Here is a 6,721-nt window from a genome sequence, read left to right as displayed (position 1 = left end):
AAAGCAGAATGGTGATAAAATCTGTTTATATTGTTAACATTCATTTTTAATATCATTTCAATCTGTCAGAGTCGGAAAAGTATCGCGAGGGTAGAATACACGAATGAGCAACGTAGATCAAGGAGAAGTAGTTTTGATATTTATTACTCGTGATCAGTAACTAAATAATGGCGTGAATTGTGTGTCCTATTTGAAATGCTTTAACTTTCAGGTTTTTCAACAACTTTTTAAATGTGTTTTAAAATGTGGGAGATGACAAGCAAACGTTGATTGCATTGTTACCACACAGATGGTTGACGCCTGAACTATGCATGTCTGTGAACATCTGAATAAAGAAGCATCCACGTGCAGTGCTGATGATGTTCTTTTTCAATCTGGGATGATACCATTACCATGAAGTAAGTTCAAAATTACTTCTATGAAATGTTGTTTAATTTGAAGCAACATTATTTTGTGGTTGCTAGATCTCCTACATTTATAATGGAAGTTTAATGAAACTTGACACATTTATTTAGTTCAAGAAGATGTGCGAAAAACATTTTAAGAAATAATTTCTATGTTTTTCACTAATACTGAATGTTTAAGAAATAATTTCTATGTTTTTCACTAATACTGAATGTTTCTGTGTTGCAATATAGACGCACTTATTGGTGGCATCTGTTTCTTTTAGGCAGAATTTTATAGAGAAAGTATCTCTTGATAGTGCATGGACAACACCTTACCGCATCTCTGAAAATCCCCCCGTGGGACCCCCGGGGTATATAAATAGGACCCAGTATCATCTCTGACTGTGGTACAACCTTAATCTTAAAGGAGTGTCTTATGAGCAAGACAAAGTGAGATCTGTGTGCTTAAAATGCCATGTCTGTGCACATGAAATATGCCAAATGCAGATTCTAATAAGCATCAAACATGCTAGTTTGCATTTTTCATATAGTTTTTTCCTGCTGTGGTCCTCGGGCCATAAAAGGAAAACCTAACTATTAATTATAGTGGTGCACCGTGTTAGGAAAAATGCCACTTCCTTGCATAATAAAGTTCCCTGCTGTGGTATATCACGTGTTGGAGCTTCTGCTTTGCTAAAGGAGGCTCATTTGACTGACCCTACCCACCTCTCCCTTTTTCCATTTAGAGTCCAAGCTCATCCACCCTATTGTCCCTGTTTCCCATCTCATAGTTTTCATTTCATGTTTATTGCTTGGATATAGCTGAAATACTGCTGCATGGGCATTAATTATACACTGTTCAGGTGTTTAATTTGGTGACAATAGACTGCATGATGAACAAAATTCATTAACAGATTACCTTATGTAAATCTCTTTTTTGTGCGTCTTGTCTTACCTGTGATGGTCTTAATCCTTGCATAATATATTTAGAATATTTTGCTCAAATATTAGCTCCGCTGATTACACTTCCACAGTGAAAGCTTCTCTTTAAGAGAGAATTTTCATGAAATACATCATATGAAGGTATGCATAAAACGAAATGCCTTCAAAGGGAGGTAATCCACCTGAAACACTGCCTTCATTGGAGGTTGTGAGTAAATACTTGCAAAGGAATTAAGACATTGCAACTTAATAAATTTCTACATTGTTTTGAGTTCAATTAGAGTAGCTGGTATCATTTTGTGAGTCTGTTCACAGTATTTTGTATGTATGTATGTGCATGTAACATATATTATGAAATGTCTTGTGACGATTACATATCATGAAAGTCATTTTCTGATTTAGAATTTTGTAGAAGTATATGTTTATGAAACTTCAGTTAGTAAAACTTAGTACAGATGTAATAAGATTGAATTGAAGGAAAGTGGTCAATAAAGGGTGATGTCTGGTTGAGTAAGGCTATTAGTGATTTCAAGGTTAGCTCAGGTTTAATAATAATCACTCTGTCTTTTGGGTTTACTTGAAATTAGTTGTAGTCGTGCTTCACCATGCATCAGTTACGATTGTCATCTCCTATTGTTTGGTCTGAAAAGTATCTGTTCAGAGTTTTGCTACCTTCTGGTTCATAAGTGCATGCTTCTAACAGTTCCCAATTAAATAATGACTTTCATGATGTGAAATCATCATAAACATTTCATGAAATATGGAATATGCATTTCAAATATATATGAAATATTGTGAGGAGAATCATGAGGTGAAAGAGCACACTCCCTCAGAACTCTTGACATTTGTAGAAAAAAATTCAATTCTGTGCATATGTCTAGTTATAATCCATTTTCATGTGTGTTTACATAGAAATCTTAAACTTGATCTAAGTTAAGTATCAAAATCTTCATGATTCCTGTAGCTGATGTGAAATGTTGAAAATATAGTAATTATTTAAGTTAGATGTTAAATATAGTTCTAAGAATTTCTTTGAACTTTATAAAGAGGTATTTTTTAGATGTGCACAAAGACACTCACATCATAAGTGAATGTCTAATCATTGGAATGCCAATGCCCTATAGTTTTCCTTTTCGGTCCATCTGTCATTGTTTCTTTTCACTTTTCTTTTTTTTAAGAAAACATGTCATGATCTGTACACAGTGTAATAAAACATATCATGAAATTTACACACTGTAAAAGAATATGTCATGGATTGTACACAGTGTTCAGCTGCAATTATCTACCTCATTCATTATCAGCTACTAGAATATTGAGATGTACATATCAAGATTTTGATTAAAACTAGACAAATATAGCAATCAAGGAATTCATTGTTAGCACAAAATCAGGTTATTCATACTGTTGAACTGAAATATTTTGTTTATAAATCAGTTTTATGAAGATATGCATATTAAGTTTTGGTAGCAATTGAAAAAAAAATTGTGAAAACTTTATTTAATTGTTAGTAGTGTGCTAAGCTAGAGATCAGAAGGATTTCTAGTTTTACCTCCCCATGCAGGTCCGGGTGTCAAAAGAATAGGCTTGCAGCAGCGCTAAGCTTGTCCTAAAAAGGCGATTAAATAGTGCTCAGGAACCTAGACGGGGACTAGGCGCTCTGCCCACAGAGCAAATGGGATGTGTGGCCCAGGTGGTGGAATAGGGGTTTCCCTGGCATGTTACATGTTGGAGTTGTCAGGCCATAATACGGAAAACCTGACCGCAAACCAAAGTGGTGCATCTTATTCATATAGATGTCTTCCTCCTCGCACGTTAAATAACCCTTCTGTAGTATTCTCCCAGAGTAGGAACCATAGGGCTCCACCACAGGAGGTTAAATTGCCCAACCCTACTCACTTCCCCTTGTTTTCAATGGCAATCAAAATTTGTCTACCCCATTGTCCTTGTTTGCCATTCCATTTTTCATTTCATCATCATTTCATGTTCATTTTAACATGCAATTGGTTGAGATGTAACATGTTCCCATATGTTTTGCCGTTTTCTAATTTATCATGGCCCCGTGCAGGTCCGGGTGTCAAAAGAATAGGCCTGCAGCAGCGCTAAGCTTGTAGTAAAAGGCGACTTAATAGTGCTCAGGAACCTAGCCGGGGGCTAGGCGCTCTGCGAACAGAGCAACTGGGATGTGTGCCCCAGGTGGTGGAATGGGGTACCCCTGGCGTGCTACATGCTGGGGTTGTCAGGCTATAATACAGAAAACCTGACCCCAAACCATAGTGGTGCACCGTGTTGGGAAAGATGCCACGTTCCTCGCACGTTAAAGAACCACCCTGCTGTGGTATTCGATAGGAGTAGGAACCTTTGCGCCCCGCCGCAGGAGGCTAAATTGCCCGACCCTACCCATTCCTCCCTTTTATCTTGTGGCAATCAAAATTTGACAACCCTATTATCCTTGTGTCCCATCCCTTTCTTTTCATTTCATCATCGTATCATGTTCATTTTATCATCCAATTCATGTTCATCGACTGAATATAGCTGAAATATTGCTGCTCAGTCGTTAACCCCAACAATCAATCTAATTTATCATGTATCACAAGTAAATAAATTGTTACTTTATTCCAAAACAATATTTCCTATTTTCTGTTTGGAGGAAAATTTCAATTATATAATAAAACTTATGAAATTTCTAAATTAAACTGGTGTATATGCCTCTAAAGTTTTTGATCTAAAATTTCATTCCAGCTTAAATCACTTAATTATATCTTTTTCGTCATAAGAATTTCGAGCGAGTTTTGCATCGTGTGTTAATATATCGTGTTAGCCTTTTAGTACATTAAAAGCAAAATTTCAAAACTGCCCACTTTGTTTTCCTAAATTACTCACCACCCAGGAGATGGCAGTCATGTGTTGCTCAAACAAACCCCAGTTTCCCACGGAAAAAAAATCTTGTAAAGCAGAATGGTGATAAAATCTGTTTATATTGTTAACATTCATTTTTAATATCATTTCAATCTGTCAGAGTCGGAAAAGTATCGCGAGGGTAGAATACACGAATGAGCAACGTAGATCAAGGAGAAGTAGTTTTGATATTTATTACTCGTGATCGGTAACTAAATAATGGCGTGAATTGTGTGTCCTATTTGAAATGCTTTAACTTTCAGGTTTTTTAACAACTTTTTAAATGTGTTTTAAAATGTGGGAGATGACAAGCAAACGTTGATTGCATTATTACCACACAGATGGTTGACGCCTGAACTATGCATGTCTGTGAACATCTGGATAAAGAAGCATCCACGTGCAGTGCTGATGATGTTCTTTTTCAACCTGGGATGATACCATTACCATGAAGTAAGTTCAAAATTACTTCTATGGAATGTTGTTTAATTTGAAGCAACATTATTTTGTGGTTGCTAGATCTCCTACATTTATAATGGAAGTTTAATGAAACTTGACACATTTATTTAGTTCAAGAAGAAGATGTGCGAAAAACATTTTAAGAAATAATTTCTATGTTTTTCACTAATACTGAATGTTTCTGTGTTGCAGTATAGACGCACTTATTGGTGGCATCTGTTTCTTTTAGGCAGAATTTTATAGAGAAAGTATCTCTTGATAGTGCATGGACAACACCTTACCACATCTCTGAAAATCCCCCCGTGGGACCCCCAGGGTATATAAATAGGACCCAGTATCATCTCTGACTGTGGTACAACCTTAATCTTAAAGGAGTGTCTTATGAGCAAGACAAAGTGAGATCTGTGTGCTTAAAATGCCATGTCTGTGCACATGAAATATGCCAAATGCAGATTCTAATAAGCATCAAACATGCTAGTTTGCATTTTTCATATAGTTTTTTCCTGCTGTGGTCCTCGGGCCATAAAAGGAAAACCTAACTATTAATTATAGTGGTGCACCGTGTTAGGAGAAATGCCACTTCCTTGCACAATAAAGTTCCCTGCTGTGGTATATCACGTGTTGGAGCTTCTGCTTTGCTAAAGGAGGCTCATTTGACTGTTTTCCATTTAGAGTCCAAGCTCATCCACCCTATTGTCCCTGTTTCCCATCTCATAGTTTTCATTTCATGTTTATTGCTTGGATATAGCTGAAATACTGCTGCATGGGCATTAATTATACACTGTTCAGGTGTTTAATTTGGTGACGATAGACTGCATGATGAACAAAATTCATTAACAGATTACCTAACGTAAATCTCTTTTTTGTGCGTCTTGTCTTACCTGTGATGGTCTTTATCCTTGCATAATATATTCTTTAGAATATTTTGCTCAAATATTAGCTCCACTGATTACACTTCCACAGTGAAAGCTTCTCTTTAAGAGAGAATTTTCATGAAATACATCATATGAAGGTATGCATAAAACGAAATGCCTTCAAAGGGAGGTAATCCACTTGAAACACTGCCTTCATTGGAGGTTGTGAGTAAATACTTGCAAAGGAATTAAGACATTGCAACTTAATAAATTTCTACATTGTTTTGAGTTCAATTAGAGTAGCTGGTATCATTTTGTGAGTCTGTTCACAGTATTTTGTATGTATGTATGTGCATGTAACATATATTATGAAATGTCTTGTGACGATTACATATCATGAAAGTCATTTTCTGATTTGAATTTTGTAGAAGTATACGTTTATGAAACTTCAGTTAGTAAAACTTAGTACAGATGTAATAAGATTGAATTGAAGGAGAGTGGTCAATAAAGGGTGATGTCGGTTGAGTAAGGCTATTAGTGATTTCAAGGTTAGCTCAGGTTTAATAATAATCACTCTGTCTTTTGGGTTTACTTGAAATTAGTTGTAGTCGTGCTTCACCATGCATCAGTTACGATTGTCATCTCCTATTGTTTGGTCTGAAAAGTATCTGTTCAGAGTTTTGCTACCTTCTGGTTCATAAGTGCATGCTTCTAACAGTTCCCAATTAAATAATGACTTTCATGATGTGAAATCATCATAAACATTTCATGAAATATGGAATATGCATTTCAAATATATATGAAATATTGTGAGGAGAATCATGAGGTGAAAGAGCACACTCCCTCAGAACTCTTGACATTTGTAGAAAAAAATTCAATTCTGTGCATATGTCTAGTTATAATCCATTTTCATGTGTGTTTACATATGATCTTAAACTTGATCTAAGATAAGTATCAAAATCTTCATGATTCCTGTAGCTGATGTGAAATGTTGAAAATGTAGTAATTATTTAAGTTAGATGTTAAATATAGTTCTAAGAATTTCTTTGAACTTTATAAAGAGGTATTTTTTAGATGTGCACAAAGACACTCACATCATAAGTGAATGTCTAATCATTGGAATGCCAATGCCCTATAGTTGTCCTTTTCGGTCCATCTGTCATTGTTTCTTTTCACTTTTCTTTTTTT

At 35.5% G+C, this 6,721-nt stretch overlaps 1 long non-coding RNA gene across 1 annotated transcript; it reads left to right on the top strand.

Moving 5' to 3' along the window:
* Positions 1-324: 324 nt before the first annotated feature.
* Positions 325-4,673, top strand: LOC148598869 (uncharacterized). Its single transcript, XR_015918773.1, has 2 exons — positions 325-398; positions 4,487-4,673. It is a non-coding gene; the product is annotated as an uncharacterized LOC148598869 (long non-coding RNA).
* The last annotated feature ends 2,048 nt before the right edge of the window (positions 4,674-6,721 follow it).

The sequence above is a fragment of the Perna viridis genome, chromosome 14 (assembly GCF_037379345.1).
Source record: "Perna viridis isolate PV_CMFRI_1.1 ecotype Kerala chromosome 14, ASM3737934v1, whole genome shotgun sequence".
Taxonomy (NCBI): domain Eukaryota; kingdom Metazoa; phylum Mollusca; class Bivalvia; order Mytilida; family Mytilidae; genus Perna; species Perna viridis.
Note: the sequence above shows the minus strand (reverse complement) of the source record. Positions and strands in the feature narration are given on the sequence as shown.